Below are 20692 nucleotides of genomic sequence, written 5' to 3'. Positions count from 1 at the left end.
TTGGAAATGAGAAGCTGCGTTCTAAAGGATCTCAAGACATTATTGCAAACTTAGAAGTGAGACATTACATTTTAAAAGATCTCCAGATGTTACTGCAAACCTGGAAATGAGAAGCCATGTTATAAAAAATCTATAGACATGTGCAGATTTAGAAATGAGAAGCTACATTATTAAACATCTACAGACAAAAACAATGCTAAGTGCTAAACATTTTCCAGATTTGTCTGCTATACTATACCTAATGGGATAAAACATACCAACAGAATATGTATTAAGATTAGAGTTACCACCAAGATAGTCCCTATTCGAGTGGTTGTAGCCACACACACACACACACACACACACACACACACACACACACACACACACACACACACACACACACACACACACACACACACGAAAAATACAAATGCCCTGAGATCTTTAGGACAAAAAATATTTTCTAACTCTCCATTACTAGCTGCATAAAATTATTAGTTTGCTTTTGAAACACCTTATTATGAAAAAAAGCAACCAACACAACTCAAATTCTGCAAAAGTGAGGTTTTATTTTAGCAAAAAAGTGATGGCTATTCATTTGCACTGGTTGTGAATATGGCTTGTCCTGCAAAATCTCACATTTATGGAAAAATGTCCTACTCTGGGAAGTTTAAAAGGTGGCTACCCTACCCAAGATGCAACAGTTCATGAATATTATTACTCAGAGAACATGAAAAGTAATTTTATCAAAATTGGAAGCCAGCAATTTGGCAATAATGAAGTTTAATGCAAAAGAACAAAATTAAGGCAAAACTGCCAGAAGAAAGGGTAAAAGGGAGCTATTGATGGTGGCAGAGAAGATACTAAGCAACAGCAACATATTGATAACAGCACGTTTCACCAGAAAGTACAGTCGATTCAGTCTTTTAATATGTCCTGTTCTTCCTGGTCACTTATGAATTTCAGGCACTTTATTTATGAGGAATACTGCCCTTCCTGCTGCTCATTCTTCGGATTGTGACCATTTATGCTATTAATGACTGCATGTAGTTTTGCTCCTTCAGTCTGCATTACACCCCCAATGACCACAAAATGCTCAGTACTTCTTTTTTGAAGTTTAGGGTCATAGGTTCATAGGTAGGTACAAGGCTATTGGCCATAGGTCCTATATAAGCCTAGCCAAAAATGTACCCTGTCTTTCGCCACCTAAGAAAATTATTTTCCTGTGCCCCTGTCGAGCAGAGCCACAGAAGGGATCCCTGGGGTGAATTTCCTATTACCCATCCAATCATCAAGATTTTTCTTGAAGAGTGCTAATGAGGAGCTCTGTTTGACATAGGTAGTCTGTTCCAGAGTATAGGAAGTCTCTGGGACAGGAATCTATCCCTCCAGCATGTTCTGTTTATTGTGGTGACAAGGTTTAGGTCCCTAGAGTGTGTAGCTCGGAGCGACTGGGATTTCTTAAGTGGAGCATGTCCAACAGTTCTGGGTTTGACATAGCTTTGTATGTTAGGCAGAGATCGCCTCCGAGTAGGCGATAAGTGATGGAGTAAAGCTTGAGTTTTTTGAGACTGTCTGCGTACGGCATCTGTTTGAGGCCAGTAATCCTCTTTGTGAGGTATTTCTGTGGCCTTTCCAGTTGTTGTAGATGTCTTGTGAGGTACATACCAAAAGGGGCATTGTACTCTATAATGGGTCTAATGAGTGATGAGTACAGGGGAACAATGACTTCTTTTTTTCTGGACGAGAAACCTTTTGAGATGACGTGAGCCACATAGAAGGATTTCCTGACCACTGTGGCGATGTGATCATCAAAGGAGAGACTACTGTCCACCTGTGTCCCAAGGTCTCATCACATTTTCGGCATTAAGTAGACTACCAGCTCTGTGGTAGTTCATGGGTACAGAGTTTTTACCAAAGGGGATGACAAAACACTTTTTGGCATTGAGCTTCAGGCCACGGCTTTGCCACCAGGCATCTGTCTCAGTGAGTCCCTTTTGTAGTATGTCCACACCGTTAGGAGTTTCGATTATGGATCCTAGTTTGCAGTCATCTGCAAACTTTGTTAGCCAAAGACCTTCTGTGTTAGCCTGTACTTTAGAGAAGTAGATACCAAACAGGAGAGGACCCAGGACTGAACCCTGTGGTACTCCACTTGTCACTGCTCTGAAGTCGGATTTGGAGTCTGCTACTTTTACAGTGTGGGTTCTGTGCGTGAGCCAGTTGGCAACCCATCTTGTGACATAGGGATTTATACCTAGTTTAGTGAGCTTATCTATAATTCCAGAGTGGAGGATGGTGTAGAAAACCTTGGTGAGATCTAGATAAGCTGTGTGAACCACCTTACCCTCATCTATGGCTTTGGTGACTGCTTCAAAGAAGTCAATCAGGTTTAGGAGACATGATCTGCCTTTTACAAATCTGAACTGTGTAGGGTCCAGAGTTTGGAGATTACCAATGTCTTTGTTTATGAGTTCCATGATGGTACGTTCCATGGCCTTGTAGACCAGGTTCATCAGGCTAATGGGGCGGTATTTCCCGGGGCCAATCGTGGCTCCCCCTTTGTGGAGTGGGATAACTGTCATGGTGTGCCATTCAGTGGGCACAAAGCCTGAGGTGAGGCTATGATTGAACATGGTACTTAGGGGGTGCCAGTTCATTCTGTAGTTCATGTAGAACGCAGCCTGGGATATTGTCAGGTCCCATGGATGCTGTGTTCCTGGCTTTGGAGAGTGTGTTTTTTTACATGTGCAGCCGTGATTACAGGAACTTTGCATTCTTCCAGTATAGAGATGGGCCCTCTAGGGGGCGAGAGGAGGGTAAAGTTAGCACTGAACCTATCTGCCAGGATGTTGGCAATATCAGTTGGTTCTGTATATTCAGTGCCATTGTGCTGTAACTCAGAGCAGATCTGAGTATTGCCATGGAGATTCTTGACAAAGCTATAGAATGCTTTGTGGTTGTCTTTAGAGTCAGTGGCAATTTTGTTTTCGTAACTAGCTTTGGGGGATTTTATGAAGGATCTCAGCTTCTTGCAGAGATTGACCAGGGAGTTCCTCCAGTCATGGGATTTTACTCTTTTTTGCAACAGTTTCTTTCTTCCGTTGTAGAGTTTGTTTATGGCAGAGGACCACCAGATTGGCTTCCTTTTTTGGAGGATAGCATCTTGGTTCTGTTAGGGATAGCATGAACCATGCACTCGTGTAAGTGTTTATAAAGTGCATTTGGGTAGGATTCAGCAGTCATACCTCTATTGTCCATCTGCATGGGTGTCATGATGTTTGCCACTTCTGTCTTAAGTGTGAAGTTGGCTCTGGAGAAGTTTTTTACGGTGGTTTCCCTAACTGGGGGTGGGGGCGGGATGTGGATGTCTAGGGCGATTAGCTTGTGGTCGGATCTGACCAATGAGGAATTGACCTCTAGTGTGGAACACCGGTTGCCCATGTTGGTAATGACCAGGTCTAGGATATTGCTGCCCCTGGCGGGGGTGTGAATAAGTTGATCCAAGGCATTGGAATTTATGAATTTATGAGCAAGAGTTGGTACATGAGTAGTTTTCTCAGTTAATGTTGGGGTAGTTGAAATTGCCCATTATTAGGGTGTTGGGTTGTACCCTAATACATTCCAGTGTATCAGGAAATGAGGAGTGGGAATGCTGGGGCATGTTGGGGGGTCTGTAGCAAGCTACAATTTGGATTGCGGTCTTGCCTAGAGTTAGTTACACTTGGATAATCTCAGATGCATTATGCTGTGCAACTAGCCTGGAGGTGTGGAAATCCTTAATGAATATGGACACGCCTCCACCTTTAGTGCCTTGTTTCGGGTTAGGTGGCCGAAAGGTGTGGTATAAATTATAGCCTGGTAATGCAGGGGTGCTCTCTGGAGCTTTGAACCAGGTCTCTGTCACTGCACAGATGTCGATTTTCTCTATTTTAAGGAGTGCCTTGAGTGAGTGCATTTTGAGATTTAGACTTCTAGCACTGAGTAGCATTACCCTCAGATTTTGCTTGCTTGTACCGATTATGGTGGGGAATTTGTCATTTGAACCTTGCCTACAAAAAGGCACTATAGGGCTGGCAAGAACCTTAGCCAGTAACCAGGATCCCAAGGGCGACAGGTGCAGGCCATCTCTGGCAAAGCATTGTGGTCTGTCGATCATGTCGTCCCAGGCAGACAAATACTGGATCCCCTTAGAATGACACCAGAAGCTTAGCCAATTGTTGAAGTCAATCATTTTGTCCTTGTACTGGGGTATCATTCTGGGTGATGGCAGGATGCTACTCAGGGCTAGGGTCATACCTACCTGGGCTACAAGATCGGAGAGCTTCTCAATATCTCTTTTCATGTAGTCCAGGGAGGTACGTCTCAGGTCATTCACACCAACATGAACAATGACAGTGTCATATTTGTACTTGTTGTGGAGTGACCTGAGTGCGTGTGTTATGTGGCGGATCCTGGCACCTGACAGGCAGCTGACAGTAACTTTCTCCTTGTTTAGCCTGGTGAATGGAACATCAGTGTGCCTGACTATAGAGTCACCTATGTCTAGAGTGTTGGGTACGTTGTTATGCCTTATGAGCTGTGGTTGAGTGGCACACTGAGTTTGTGGGCTATGTGTCATTTGGGTTGTGTTGGTGGGTGGAGTTTGCTTGCGTTTCTGCTTTGGAGGTCCCTGATGCTTTGGCAGGTTTTTATTGAGAGCCTCCGCGAATGTAGGTGTGTGCTTTGTGTTTCTACATGTGTGTTTTGGTGGTGTAGGTTTTGAGGGACTATGTGATGAGTGTGGTGTGGTGCAAGTGTTTACCTTCTCCTCTTGACTGTCTAGTCCAGTTTTGGGTGAAGAAAGCTTTGCTTCCAGTTTGGCTATACAAGTGCATCTTTCACAAGTTGTAGTGTTGGGTGGTAGGAGGAGAGGGTTGTCTGTGTACATGAGGCAGTTGCTGCATTGCCCCAAGATGCCCAGATTCATCAGGTAGACAGGAGAAATCACCGGGAGCTGACCCTTAGACATGCCTGAATACATGCTTATTTATTAAGTACTAAAAACTGCTTTAATCTAGACAAGTGAGGAAAGCTGAGTGCTGTAGTAATTTGCAGCTTATTTAGTGCTTACAACGAGTTCTGAACAAGTGCTGAGTTCAAAGAAACAGATTTGAGTGCTGAAACTAGAAAACTGGCTAGTTCTAAGAAACAAAATTAAACTAGAAGGCTTCCCTCCAACACATAAAGGCTTGGTGGCTCAGAAGCCTACAAACAGTCTAGACCACTTACAGGAAAGGCAGGAAACAAGCTTAACATTTTTTTTTCTTTCCCAGATACTCTCTTTGTACACAGTAGGAGAGCCTGAAATCAGAATATGATCTCATTGCACTCAGTTAAGCAAATGAGATGGGCCTAGGAGTATCCAAACACAAATCTACTCATAATAACCACAAGATACTCACTATCTAAACTAATTAGTATCTATACTATTTTAGAGAATAGTGTATTTTATACTATTTTAGTGATTATCGACTTCTTTTATATGTTTACACCATTTCTGCTTAGACAATGCCCCACTGCAAATCTGCTTGTCCATTCAAAATGCTGACACCGTAAAATGCATTTTGCTCCTTGAGTTATTTTTCCCTACTACTGACTACACGACTGACCACATAATTTTCACTAATGCAGTTATGCAACTACTGCCTGTATCATTACTGACTGCAGAAAATTCCAGAGTAGGAGCCAGGTAAATTGGTGCCCTGAGCACCACTGAAGAAAAAAATGGCTCTTCCTCTGTGCTGTAGCAAATATTGCAGAATACGCACTCTTTTATTTTAAGAGGATAGTCATGACTGTTTACATGACTGAATAATGATGAGTTGCTGATATTTAATGAATGCTTCCAGGGAATGGCCTTGCACTGCTTCCTACTGGTGAGCACTACTGATCATTTCTCTAACAGATTTTGCCTGGAGCAGCTTCCCCTTCTCCCCAGTATGGCTACTGGTCTAGAAAGCTCTTTTAATATAGGTCTGCTCTGTATGTCCATGTAAACCACTTGTAGAGAAGTGCTACTATGCTGTATTCCTGGTGCTGGATTTTCACACAGCTCCCTGGGATTCAGAAAGGCTTATCCCACTGAGAAAGACGTTACTCAGGAGGTTTCTGCTGTGCAGTAATCCCAAGTGATTTGGAAACCACTCTTCTGCTGCAACTTCACTCTGACATAGGCACAGCAGGGACAGCAGTCTCACCAGCAAATCCACATGCTGTAGTCTGCTAGAATGGCTAAAGCTGATTAGGCATGTGGTCTCCACCTGAAATAGTGCTAGAATTAGAATAATGAAGACTCATTTCACCAAGTTATTTTGCTTGCAATTAGCAAAAGGTTTATGCTGTCTTTTGATGGCATACAGCCATTCACTGCTGTGGATGATTAGCAGCTCATAGAGTGACTGCAGGAAGTTGTGGTAGAGCCAAGAGCCGTGTGTGTGTGTGTGTGTGCACGCTCGCTTGTCTGTAGGGGCATGAATGTAGATTCTCGAATGCATAGTGCGTGTGTGTGTGTGTGTGTGTGTGTGTGTGTGTGTGTGTGTGTGTGTGTGTGTGTGTGTGTGTGTGTTGGAAAGCAGCTGTACTATCACAATGCATGGGACAGTAGATGGGCACTAACATGGTCAAGTCTGACAATGCAAGTTTCAATTCAGAGACATGGTAATGAGCCACTAATAAGGTGCTTATTGATGTGGCTTCACCATGTCTCTGAACTGGAGATTATCACTATTGCATTATTGCCAGCCCTTAGTTAGCCAATCAGTGCTGGCAGTGATAATCTCTCTAAATCCCAGGGCTGATTTGAAAATTGTGGAGTAAATTGCCTTTTTTATTTGGATGTGCAGAGTTATTATCATATGATCATAGGAGATTACTAACCTATCGACCAGGAGGTCATTTTAAGCCTAGCTGTTTCATCTCAATGTAATACCATAGATATTCTAGTCAATACCCAGGACTGTATATATTAATGAATGCCCATGTTCAGGAGGTTGTGGGCACTATCCCAGATAAGAATTTATGGGGTTTATATTAGAAGAACGAAATGACGAAAGAATACCATAGATATTCTAGTCAATACCCAGGACTGTAATTATTAATGACTGCCCATGTCCAAGAGGGTTGTGGGCACTATCCCAGATAAGAATTTATGGGGTCTATATTAGAAGAATGAAACGACAAAAAGAGTGAATGCTCTTTCATCGATACATAAAACCCGAAGTCTGAAAACACCGAAAGTTAACATTTTTTTTGTCAGTGAAAAAAATCGCTGTTCCAAAAAAAAAAAAAAAAAAAAAAAAATTATAAAGACAAAATAAAGTGGGGGGCTTTGCCACCCACACCCCCCTTCTTAAATATAAAAATTCTGAGATTGCACCACAGTAGAGAAAACAGCAAAGTCCTGAGAATGGCCCAGAGATTTTTTTCCCTGGAAAAAGAATCGCTGTTCCGTAACTTCGCTGTTTTCAGACTTTGGGCTTTACGTGTCAACAAAAGAGCTTTTGCTCTTTCATCGCTTCACTCTTCTAATATAGATTCAAATTTACATTGGCCCATACACCTGTCCAGGTTCCTCTATGCTTAATTGTCTATTAAATGATGGATGAGTCATCTTAAAGTAGCTGTGTGTTTGGCTGATCGACTTTCTGTATGCTAATTCTGTAACCAAAGTCTGAGGGGTGGCTTTATACTGAATAGAACCTTTCAGTCCAACAATTTGATTTTACAGCTATATCACCACTGAGAAGGCAAAGTGGAATCTTGTGGATGTGGTATATCTGATGGTGACAACAAAATCTAAAAGGTGTAGTGGTAAGACTTGCACATTTTGTAAATGTAAGGTTGATAGCAAGGAAAATAAACAGTAAAGTGTCAAAACTCAGTAGAGGACCATTTCTGCATAGAGTTTTGAGTTATATATCATTTTGGATTAAGACATCAAGATGAATTTGTATGCTGAATAAATGAAAATATGCATAACCTTATGGACGGGAATGCCAGTCTCCACAGCGCTCTTTGTTTTTCAGATTTACAGGTTCTTACAAAGCCTAAGGCCAAGGAGACCATCACAAAGATCAGCCATATCACCCAATATTGGTGAGAGCTTAATAGTAGCCCTCTGTTATGTTAACTGTCCCCATCAGGTATTAGAGTTTAGAGATGACCCCTCACAGGCATAACCAATACAGAAACAATAGCAATCACGGGCATCTATGTGGAATACAAATATTCTTCAAATGGAATCCTATTATACTACCATATTGAAAGTGTTGACTATATTAAAAAATATAGAAATAGCGATGATGTGATGTCCCCTCTCTGGGCAGTAATCAAGGAGCCTGAATCCTCACCATTGACATTGGAGGGGGACTTTCACTTGGAACAAAAATGGATACACACAGTATTTCCAGATGCAGCTCTCTGTATCAAGAACAGTTTCCCTTAAGAGCACACAGGAAACACACTCAGTCCGGGTCTGGATTTCTTTCTCTCTCCAGGGCCCCAATGAGGCTTCCTGCTGGTACAGCTGTAGAGTTGAGTCCTCAGCTGAGTGTACAAGCCAAGAAGTCCTCCAACACCCTCTCTATTAAAGCAGTGCTTTGTGTCCCTGCTTCAAGCAGCTGACACACACTCTTGGAGATTTGATTTACACACACACACACACACACACACACACACACACACACACACACGCGCACACACACACACGTGAAAGACTGGCATAGATTTACTACCTAAGCCTCCTTCTGCCCAGACTATAAGGTAGTTACACTGCCATCAGACACTCCAAAGCCAGCTACTCTAAGGCTCTTACAAGGCTACCCATTTATATGGAGTGAAATTAATATTAATACCAATGAAAGTGTTTGACCAATGTAGTAAGTTTTCCAGGAGTTGCTACAGAGTCACCAAATAGATACAAGTACTCTCAAAGTTTAAACTATTCTCTAAAGGACCAGCCACAATTTAAATGTATTTAATAATAAGCAATAAAAGAACATGAAAACACTAAATATCTCTTTGCAATAAACACCAGTGTTTCAATCACAGGAAATATTAAACAACACAGATGAATAGATTCATAGAGATACAGAAAAATAGTACTTAACTACTCTGACTATATTTTCCTGACTGATCTAAAGAATTACTTATTCCCTGGTTACTTACTAAAAGGCATGATGAAGTGGATGAGTTATCCTTCTAAGTTGGATTTCAAGAACAGGCTGCTCTGCAGCTTAAGTCTCGTGGAGTATTAAAACATCATTTTTGTCCTGGATTACAAAATTACATCACATACATTTGGTCATCTGACTTCTGGTTCCCATACTACCCCCTTTCCTAGCAACGACCAAGAATCTCACACATGTGTATCAATAATACACACAAACAGAGCTTTGGTAAGATCTGTTGCAGCTTCTGGAAGTCATAAAACAATAAAACACCTCCACCCTTTCTACAGTAGCTAATAAACAAATGTCTGGCACTGTCATCTCATCTCTGGCTGCAATCAGAACTGTAAGATACAATCTTTATGGCCTAAGTTAAGTAATTTAATTTCATATTATTTTTCAAAGTTAGTTGGAGCTGAGCTTAACCTCTTATCTTCCAGTATCCTCTGTTACAATATTAATTTCAATAGCTACCATACAGTCTGACATAATGTACAAGTATATTTCTTTTTCTGTCCAGCAGGACACACTGTTGGTACCTTTTTAATACAAGCAGCTTTACAAATACATTTTTCAACACCAGTATTTGTACAAATTAGTTTGATATATAAACAACATATAATTCTTTACAAAACTCCAACCAGCTACACTGGCATATGTTACACATCCACTGCCCTACTTCTCCTGGCAAAGCTGGTAATAACTTACATTATCACAGATGGCACAGTAAAAATGAAGCAACATGCTATCAAAACAAAAAACTGCTGTTCAATAATCAGAAAATAATCTTCAGAACTGTAGCAAGTATACTTATAACTGGGTAGTAAGTCATTCTGAAGTCAGACTGGCTGCTTAAAACAGAAAATGCCAACATATACCAAAATGTTTGCATCACTGTTATTGAACCTGGTGCTGCAACATTCACAAAGACGTGCATCATTTTTTCATCTTTTACTGTACCACATGCTGATGTATTTTAATTGAGGCAAAACAAATCTTTTACCTGTATGTTCCAGCTTTTGCATATCAGTATGCCAACTGTTGTCTTTGCTTTTAGAGTGGGTATATGGGTTTTAGGAATAAAAATGCACAATTTTCAAACCACAAATAATTAGTAAGTACAATGAAGTCTGCTGCACCAAGTCATGTTCTCCCAACACAAGGGTGCCGACTACCAGTGCAGTGGAAGAGTACTTACAAGACAAGACAAATACCACAGTAAATGTTTGTAGGGGCTGTCCATGAGAGTTGACACACACAAATGCAGCAAATACAAGATTTACCAAGAAGTAGATAAAGAATCAAAAGAGAGCAAGTGGGTCACACCTGAGATTTACTATTAAAATCAAATAAGTGACACCTGGGATTTACAATTACAAAACTGCAAGGCATATCTCTCAACCGTCTAGATTTTCACACAATTTCCAGATTTTTGTTACATATTTTTGGTCTGCTCCTCATAATATTTGTGGTTTTCTGGCAAATCACTGGGATGATCTGAGGATTAAGGTCACTAAATAATGGCAAGCACCTGAGTTTCAGACTTCATATCCTTCATAAAATGCATGCTAGCACAAATCCTGTTATTCTGACAACTTTCTAAGGTTATAAGAGTAATATTTGAAATGTGTCCATTTTTTTGGTCATTTGTCCCCTATTTTGTTAGTCTGTGTCCAGATTTTTTGTATTAAGAGTTTGAGAGGTATGTTGCAAGATTGTGCACTTTGAAGGGATAGCCTTACAAAGTGGCCAGAAGCAGGAAAGAAGAGGAGTAAAAGGATTTGTGGATAATAATCATGAGGTTCCACTATGAAAGCTCAAAACAGCAGAGCTCAGATTGCAAACATCCAACAAATGATGTTCATATCATATGATCTTGAGTACACACTAACCAAGAAAATATGTGTTTAAGTGTGTTGCAATACAGGCAAATGTGAAAAATAAAAATGACAATTTTTTTGTTAAGAAAACCTTGTGGTGTGGCATCATATCCCCCACCACTTTACTTTAGTATTGTTTCCCCAAGGTCACTGCATATTGGAAAAAGATCTGTCAGTGGCAGGCACTGTAAAGCCTGTTTCACCCTTCCTCTGGGATGGTGCAAGATAGACCGCATGCAAAAAATATTAATATTAACATCCTGCTCATATATGGTCAGTGCTACTATGATATGAGGAACTAAACCTCAAGCCGATTAATGAAGTCAGGTGGTTTGATCAATAACATTTAAGCCCTCCTGGGTGGCATCATTCTATGGACTGCAAAAGAGTCGTGGCAAAGGCCAACAGAATGCATTAATAGACAACGTGGGAGATGGAGTGGATTCTGGATTTGTTGAGGTTATTCTTCTTTTATCCAGGATACTTGGAAAGACTGCATCTTAAGGACCAGGTTCAGCTGTGGATACCATAAAGAAGTGAAATTAGGCTGCTAAAAGGCAAGCAATGCAGGATTACAAAAGTTGTAAAGGGTATGAAAAGAAACCTAGAGCACTGAGCACATATACATTAGAACAGAGAAGAACATAAGGATAAGATCTTGTATCACCACAATGGGGCAAGTGGAAGATGTGGCTTTCAAGAGGAAGGGCAGAAGTGGGAGCAGATATGGGTGAAAACTGGAAGGGGACATAACATATGTCTTTCCAGATAGGGTAGAAAAACCCTATAAATATTGCCTGATTCACCAGTACAGTTATTAAGTTAATAAAGGGGCTTAACTCATCATAGGCTAAAACATGGAAATGTTGGAGTAAGGGGAAGGACAACTGGACAGGATCCCTGTGTATCACCCAGGAGGCTTTAGTAGTCTGTAGGTGTTCTTCTTTTAATAATTTCATACATACAGTAAGCCATACAGTTCCATGTACTAAGATAAAGTGCCTTAAGACCCTGCATACTAAAAGACAGAGACAGATGTTTTGGAATGTAAGTGAAAACTTAGAGCAGCTATACTTCACAGGTACTGCTGTGAAAAGGATGGTTGTGATTAGGTAGGATAAGAAGAAATTAGCCCAAATGTTATGATTTACTTTTACAGGGCGGCCACGGTGGTGCCATGGTTAGCATTGTCGCCTCACAGCAAGAGGTTCTCCGTTCAATTCTCGGCTGGGGTGCCTTCTGTGCGGAGTCTGCATGTCCTCCCTGTGGTCATGTGGGTTTCCTCTGGGTGCTCCGGTTTCCTCCCACATCCCAAAGACATGCAGTAGGTGGATTGGACACTCTAAATTGGCCCTAGGTATGAGTGTGTGCATGTGTGTGCCTTCTGTAGAAGGTTGGGCAGCAGGTTGGCAACTTGACACCGTAAAACTCCACTGCCAATCATGAGCGGACAGATGATTTGCTGTGGCGACCCCTAACCGGGAAAAGCCAAAAGAAGAAGAAGAAGTTATGATTTACTGTTACAGTGGCCCTTCCTTTAAATCTGGGTGGCACACTTAGTAATGCTTTTCTGCACAAATATGAGAGCTTATAGAGATATGACATGCTTGAATTACTACAAGCACAGGAAGAAAATGCTGAACTTTGCTGTTATATGCATCTAATGAAATAAAGGCACAGTAAAATGAAAATGCTTCCTGTTCTGTTATCTGCAGGCTCACCCTCTCAGATTGATTTTTTTTGACCTTGCAAAGGCTTTCGACACAATACCCCACTCGGGTATTGTAGAAAAACTTACCAGCTTAAATGTAAACCCATATGTCACAAGATGGGTTGCAAACTGGCTTAAGGACAGAACCCACAGGGTTAGAGTTGCTGGCGCTATGTCAGACTCCAAGCCGGTCACAAGTGGTGTCCCACAGGGCTCGGTCCTTGGCCCCCTATTGTTTGGCATCTACTTCTCAGAAGTACAGGCCAACATGGGAGGACTTTGGCTGACAAAGTTTGCAGACGACTGCAAACTGGGCGCCATAGTGGAAAGTGCATCGGACACGGATATCCTTCAGAAGGGACTCACGGAAACAGATAGCTGGTGCCAGAGCCATGGCCTGAAGTTAAACGCCAAAAAATGTATAGTCCTACCCTTCGGGAAAAACAAGGTAACCCCAAGCTACCATATAGGTGGCAATCCACTAAACACAGAAGAGGTTATCAGGGACCTGGGGACCCAGGTTGACAGTGGCCTTTCTTTTGACACTCATGTTGCTAAAGTGGTTAGAAAGACCTTCTACATTGCCCACCTGATCATGAAGGGATTCACATCCAGATCTAGTGAGGTCATTGTTCCCCTGTACTCTTCACTTGTCAGACCAATGATTGAGTACAATGCCCCATTCGGGATGTATCTCACCCGACATCTGCAGCAATTGGAGACCCCAAAAGTTCCTCACCAAAAGGATAAAGGGACTCCAAAATCTGTCATATGCTGCCAGATTGAAGAAACTCCAGCTCTATTCAGTCGCATACCGTCTGCTCAGAGGTGACATGTGCCTGACATACAAGGCCATGTCCAACCCGGAATTAATGGACATGCTCCACCTCAAAAAATCCAAATCCACCAAAACCACTAGAGCAAGCGACTTAAACCTTAGCACGGATATAAATAGGGCGTGCTGGAGGGATAGATTTATCACTCAGAGACTCCCTATGCTGTGGAATAAAATCCCGGTCCATGTGAGGCAGAGCACCTCGCTGACTCTGTTCAAGAGAAATCTAGACCTGTGGATGGGAGATCGTAGGTTTACCCCAGGAATCATCTCTGTGTCACTGCTGGACAGAGGCACAACAATCTAATGGGCACAGTATTTTTTCATATAAGGGGTGGCGTAAGCCACAAAAATTTGGGCTAGGCTTATAAATGCCTTAGGGCAGATAGCCTAGTATAAACCTATGAACCTATTAGAAACATGTGATGTAGTTTGAGAAGGCATGCATAAACAAGGAACTTCTACCTCTGCTGCTCTACAGTACTTTCAGCATCTCCCCTCCCTCACTGCCATTCTATGTGTGGTGCTACTTTTACAACCAGCAGATGGCAGTCACACAGCATGTAGGTCTACACTACTTAAAATGCAAACCAAAGGGATAAAAAGGTCACACAGTCAAACCATTTTAACTTACAAGAAAGATGCATCCAAGCTAGAGTTTTCACTGTGTAATACTTTAAGCTCCTTTAATAGAGGCCTATGGGATATATGCAAATGACCCTCCTTAAAGCCATACCAGTGTTTCAGCTAATTGGCTTTTGAATATCAATGATTTTTTTTCCTTTTTTTAAGTATTTATGGTGTATTTTGGCAATAAAATCAAACCCCACTAGATGAAGACATATGATGTTTCGCTCTTTTTTTGAGCATGTCAGTACAATATAGGTAGATTGTTTAGCTTAAAAACAAGCCTGATGTCCATAAACTTTAGGGTGACTACCAGATATCACAAATAATATCCAAACTAAAGCGTAAAAAGGTCACACAGACAAACCATTAAGTAAAAACTTAGGGAAATAACAGTATGCCTTTTGGTCCTCTCCGTGGCTAATGACTTGTGATCATTACTCATATATGATTGAGTAATTCAGTGACACACTAAAAGCAGTGAGCAGTGTACCATGCCTGCAAGTCTTCTCTTTGAGTCAGACAGTTTAATGGTGTTTGAGTTGACTACTTTCCATTTCCTCAGAGATTATATCATTATGTAAAAGGGCGGCCTTAGGTAAACTGATGCCCTAGGCAAAAGGGCTCCATGGCACCCACCTACCACACCATCTGGTGCTCCCATCCTGGTCTACCTACACCAAATAAATACTGGAAAAGTGCCCCTAATAGACTGGCGACCTAGGTGGTCGCCTAGTTGGCCTATGCCTAAGGCCGGCTATGCATTATGTTAATTATTTATTTGCTTTTGTTTACCGGGAAAACGTATCTGAGAACTGAAATGCCCATTTTCAACAGAGGCCCAGTGGGAAAAGCTTCAAAACAAGGATAGAAATACATTTTTGAAAAATCACAAGAAAAAGCTGTCAACAAACATTATTTGCAGAGTATTTCAAAGCAAACAGAAATGAAACATTATTTACAAAATATATCAGATTAAGGAAATACATGTTTTTCAAGCTATTGTGTGTAAAATCAAAAATACTGTATTATTTATTTAACATTTGTTTACTGGGAAAGTTCAACTTGGAATGAAGCCAATTTTCAGCAGAGGCCCAGGGAGAAACACTCCAGATGCACGTCTTTGTAACATGGTAGGAAACCGGGGTACCCGGAGAAAACCCACACGAAAGCTGGAAGGACATGCAGACTCCGCACAGAAGGCACTCCAGCCAATACACTTCTATAGTATCTATAGTGGACAGAATTAGGATTGCATACTTTAGACTGTAGGTGTGGTACAGTCACATAGTTTATTCATTGCTGGGAGATATTTTTAGGTAGATTTAAATTTTTGCAGATTATTTAGAAGCCTGAGGTGGCTTAAAGGTTTGTTCCATGCCTTGTAAATGGCAAAAGCGAAAAGTAAGTCATCATAATAATTTGATTTATTAGCAGCAGTTATAGTGCATAAATGTCTTACTCAACTTGTCTAATACATTATAATGTCATTTCTACTTCATCTCTTGTGTAAGACTACAGCATAAGCCTAAACACATTCCTACATCTACTGCACAATGCTCATCCCTTTGTAGTGCTTCTAACCATTAGGTCACAAGTTACCTTGTCAGCTTTTATTAAGGTGTATTGGCATGCGTTTTATGACAAATCTAAATAACAAGCCCATAGTGATGGGAGTCATCTCCTTGCCTTTTACAATATCAAATGTTACAGCATTTGATGAAAAAGTATATTATTTTTGCAAATAATTTAGTTGATAAGGACGGCCCCTTGAACATTTTCTTGAAGCTAAAAACTTCTGACGTGGCATCATGAAAGACTAACCCACAATGCCTCACTAACTGCATTAGTATATGAACTACTATTTTTCCATGTTAACTACAGAAAACGGGGAGTCTTATATTTTAGTAAGATAAGTTGCCAGCTATATTTCACAGCTGGAATAACCTACAATGGAAATTATCACATAATTATTCACAAGTGGGAGCCTATAATTTGATCAATGGCACTTTAATCAAGTGCTGAACAACCAAATGAAAAGGCCCAAAACAACTTTCACCTACAGTGGAGTTTTCTTTTTGCCACTGTTGTATGACCTCGGAGTGGATATATTTAAGATGTGGGATTTACCACTAAAGCTTGATAAAAGTAGTTTTGCTCCTTTTCTTTCAATCATTAAGCACTATATAAAAATGCTGTAGAGAAATTGACATATATCTTAGTAGGAAAACCGTAATGCAAGTAAGTAGTTATTTTTCTAAAAAAGTGTGTATTTGATTATCCAGAATGTTTTGATGATTTACCTAAATTATTGCCAATACCGAAGTTGACGTCATTTTATGGGTGCAGTAATAAGGAAACAGTGAGATTACAACCTCAAAATAAATGTCATAATCTTTATTTTACTGTCAAATCACTTTTAGCTTTAACATCAAGCGATACACAGAAATAAAATTAACTGCAGTAAAACAGATAATTGAGTAGTGTAACAATACATTTTAATATGTCCATGGCTTGACAGTTCCTCTAAAATCTTTACCTTCCTTCTAAATGAAACATGGAAAAAGATTATGCTAGCAGGTAACAACTGATTGGTCAGCATAAGTCTGTTCATTCCCCAGTTTTAAAACTGAAAAAAAAAGAAACCAAATAAACAGATAATTCCATCCAGAGAAATTTTTAATTACTCACAAATTCATTCCCCAAATTTAGGGGCAAGTCACAGATTTTACTTTAGCAACAGATATTTTTTTCTGTTCTTCTGTCTAGTTAAAAAATTACTTTATGTCCACTCTATGCATTCTTGAATTCTGTAATTGTCTATACACTTATATTCTTCCCAGGGAATGTGCATAGACATCAATCATTAGATGCTACCTGCTTAAATATAAACAAGTAAATTACTACAGTTGTTACCAATGGATTTCCTAGTTACTCACCTCTCACTGTCACTGGGTACCTAAGAAAGAGGAAGGGGAAGCTGGCAACAAGTCTGCCCATACATGTGTATATATGTATATGTATATGTACATATATATATATATATATATATATATATATATATATATATATATATATATATATATATAGATGTGTGTGTGTGTGTGTGTGTGTGTATACATTTTAAATTGTCATAATGCGTTACAAAATTGTTGCTGACAAGTACTTGACTACTTGATTTGTAGTCACACCTTGATTTTACTTCCTCTTACATGCTTAGCATGTTTGCATTTGGCTTTTTTACAGCATTTCCTAGTAGGTCATTTAATGCATTACAGCATAGTGCAAAAATATAGTGCCTTACATATAATGCCCAATTGGAGTAATCTGGTCAACAAAATCTAAATAAAAATAAACTAAATAAAATAAATGTGTCCAGCATTACATTTCCAACATCTTTATTTTTCAATGGTTTACCAATTTAAAAGGATTCTAAAGGTTACTTTCCTGGCTGTCTCCTCCAAGTAATAGGTCATATGGACCCTCGATTAGATTACTCATACATATAAAACTACAAGTCATAAAATGACCTGAAATGTTCCCTGGCATCTCCACGTCTGGCAAGCTTTGCATTCCTTATGCACGCACATTCCAATAATGAAAAACGGTTTAATAAAACATTCAGTCAGCAGTTATTTGTTGTGGTTTGTTTCTGCTCATGAATACGTTTCAAGGAATTTTGTCCACACTTATGAAATGTAATCCTAGGAGTTTCACTAATATGTTAAATGTCATCCATTCTGTAAACAGTCCAACATTTGTTAGTGATGCTGGCTGTTTTTTTTTTTTTCTAAGAAGTACTGACTAGACATTTGTAAACATAACCAGTGTGTTCTTTTGGCTTTCTTTCTTCATTGCTAACATTGAAATCCATTTTTCTTTTCTTTAGTTTCACACAGATTCCATTTTAGCACTAAAGACATCCTCTCTGTATTTTTTTTCTAAATTTCGTAAATTACATCTTTCTTAAAACTCAGCTTCATTTGAAAATTACTTAAATTTCATCAATTTTTCATATGGATTTAATTTAAAAGATTTTTGCTTTGTGTTGCTGTGGTTATTTCTTTGCAGATATAGCCCTTCTGAATATATAAACTGTGTAAAATGCAGAGCTTGTTTTATCATAAAAATCCTGTGATATAACAATCAATTTGAGAGTATTATGTGCAATAATGTGCTTTTACCATGTAGTGAAATAAATATACTTTAGTCCCACTGCAATTTCTGGAGTACAGGATGATGGTTGGCTGCCTGCCAGGGACAAACGTTCAATTGTTATGTTTTATTGATGGTGTTTTCTATTTTCTGAGACAGGATACATTCACTGTTACTTGTGCTTAATTTGTATATGTTTTTGTGTAATGCTGATACCATGTGATGCCTTCTATTTTCTGAGGCAGGATACATTCACTGTTTCTTGTACTTAATTTGTACATGTTTTTTGTGTGATGCTGATAGCATGTGGAGTCTCAGCCGTGGCCATGTAGGTTTATAGTACACACCATCAAAGCTGTTTTGTTATACGAGACTATCACCAGCAGAACTGTACAGAATGGATCAGATCCAGCCTTAATACATTGTATACAACAATCTGCTAGAACTGCAATGCCTACCTACTAACTCACCTCTTTAGCAGTCTAGTTGGCAGAAAAAAACAAATGCCTGACAGAACCAAAGATTGTATACCTTATTTTAAGGATACAGGTGTTCTCAGCTGCATGAAGGGGCTCATATTGGCAAGGCATGTTAAAGGCAAGTCATACAGCTATTCCTTCTAGCCTAAGCAGTCTAGAGTAGCTACTGATGTATAACATACCAACTACCCAAAATGCAGTTAGAAATGGCATGATCATTTTTAACAGCCACTGTGGTAAGCTATATCTCACTGCAGATGCCCTGGCACTTCATCAGTTTACATAACAGGGCTTAGGTTTATAAGATTGAGTATGTCACATCTCCCACCAGCTGCTACAGAACTGTGGTACCTGAAGTAAGAGAAACACCTGCTAAATGTTTAGGAGCATTTGCAAGAGACAGAGTTCCACAATCAGGCAAAGTTGTGAGTTAACCTGGAATGTTTTCAAACACTGACAATAAATTCAGCTGGAGCTTTTTTTACTCATTGCAAGAGTCACTTTCACCACCCATGTGTGCAGCACATTTTCAGTATGTACAATGCTCACTTGTGCTGTTTCACAGCTTTCCACTTATTTATTTTAATTTATTTAGGTGCACAGTAGTGCACTAATCTCAGTAGGCCATTTGCAGGCACAGCCCAGGTGAATAGGATCACAGAAGAAATTCATAGGTTCATAAATTAGTACTAAGCTAACTGCTCTTGCGAACCATTTTAAACCTAGCCAATTATCCCTTGTGAGACTCAAACCCTGCACCTTGCATTTGTCAGGCAAATACCTTAACCATTAGACCACCTCCCAACAGTTAACATATATTTACAGATACAAGGATATGCTAAAAAAACAAATATCTATATACATTTACATGTATACAGATGCAAGAATATGCTACAACGTTTAGTTCAAGAAGCAGTTTACAATGTCAAAACATCGATAGAAAAAATGAAATTATGCTTAGCACAGCTTTATTTGTAAGATGTAGCCATAATGATCAAGATGGCTTATGCTACAGTGATAGCAGCATATCATTATATAGAGAGGAATGAAGACATTAGAAGGCACAAGACAGAATAGTTGCAGGGGGATACCATGGGGAGAAGACAGATAAAAGGTGAGAGAGGCTCTTTCCAGAGCAATTAAATAAAGAGTATCCTTATGAAATAAAGTGCAGGTTCCTACACGTGGTAAAGTATGTAACTGCACACTTTATTGCATCGTGTGTTTGCGTTCATTTTCTTTCCTACCTTTTGCACACTGCATGCTCATCTGCACCATCTTTTGCATTGCTTTTATATTACAGTTTACCCGGCCATCCACCCATGCTGCATGTCCCTGCTGTGTTGTTAAAATGATGTCACACCGAATTTTGCATTATAGTACATTTTTCCATTTGTCACATATCCGTTTTTCTCTGCCAGGCAAATATGCATGCATGTGGATGAAGCTGGCATTCCAAAATGCAGAGCATAGTAGTTTGTGGATGTAATTAAAAAAGTTAACAAGTTTTTAGATCCTTTTCTGGAGTACAGGATGATGGTTGGCTGCCTGCCAGGGACAAACATGTTCAACTTTTATGTTTTATTAATGATGCATTCTGTTTAATGAGACAGACTACATTCACTGTTACTTAATTTGATTATGGACTTGCTATGAACATTTTCTAAAAATTGCATTAATGTATTTTTGCTTTGGAGTTATTGCCCATCTATGTTTTCAGTATTAACTGCTTGTCACATTATTTCAGTGTACTGCACCTTACTATGCTGTAGACATACCTCTTAAATGTTTAGAGCAAGAAATCTGGACAAAGA

The 20692-nt window shown here is 39.7% G+C and overlaps 1 protein-coding gene across 1 annotated transcript in view; it reads right to left on the bottom strand.

The window, feature by feature from the left end:
* Nucleotides 1–20692, bottom strand: part of LOC122803429 (sodium-dependent proline transporter-like) — a 906432-nt gene that overhangs the window by 858494 nt on the left and 27246 nt on the right. The gene's annotated exons all lie outside the window — the stretch shown is intronic.

The sequence above is a fragment of the Protopterus annectens genome, chromosome 5.part1 (assembly GCF_019279795.1).
Source record: "Protopterus annectens isolate FY-2018-M chromosome 5.part1, PAN1.0, whole genome shotgun sequence".
NCBI lineage: Eukaryota > Metazoa > Chordata > Ceratodontiformes > Protopteridae > Protopterus > Protopterus annectens.
This window is presented reverse-complemented; position numbering and strand designations above follow the sequence as displayed.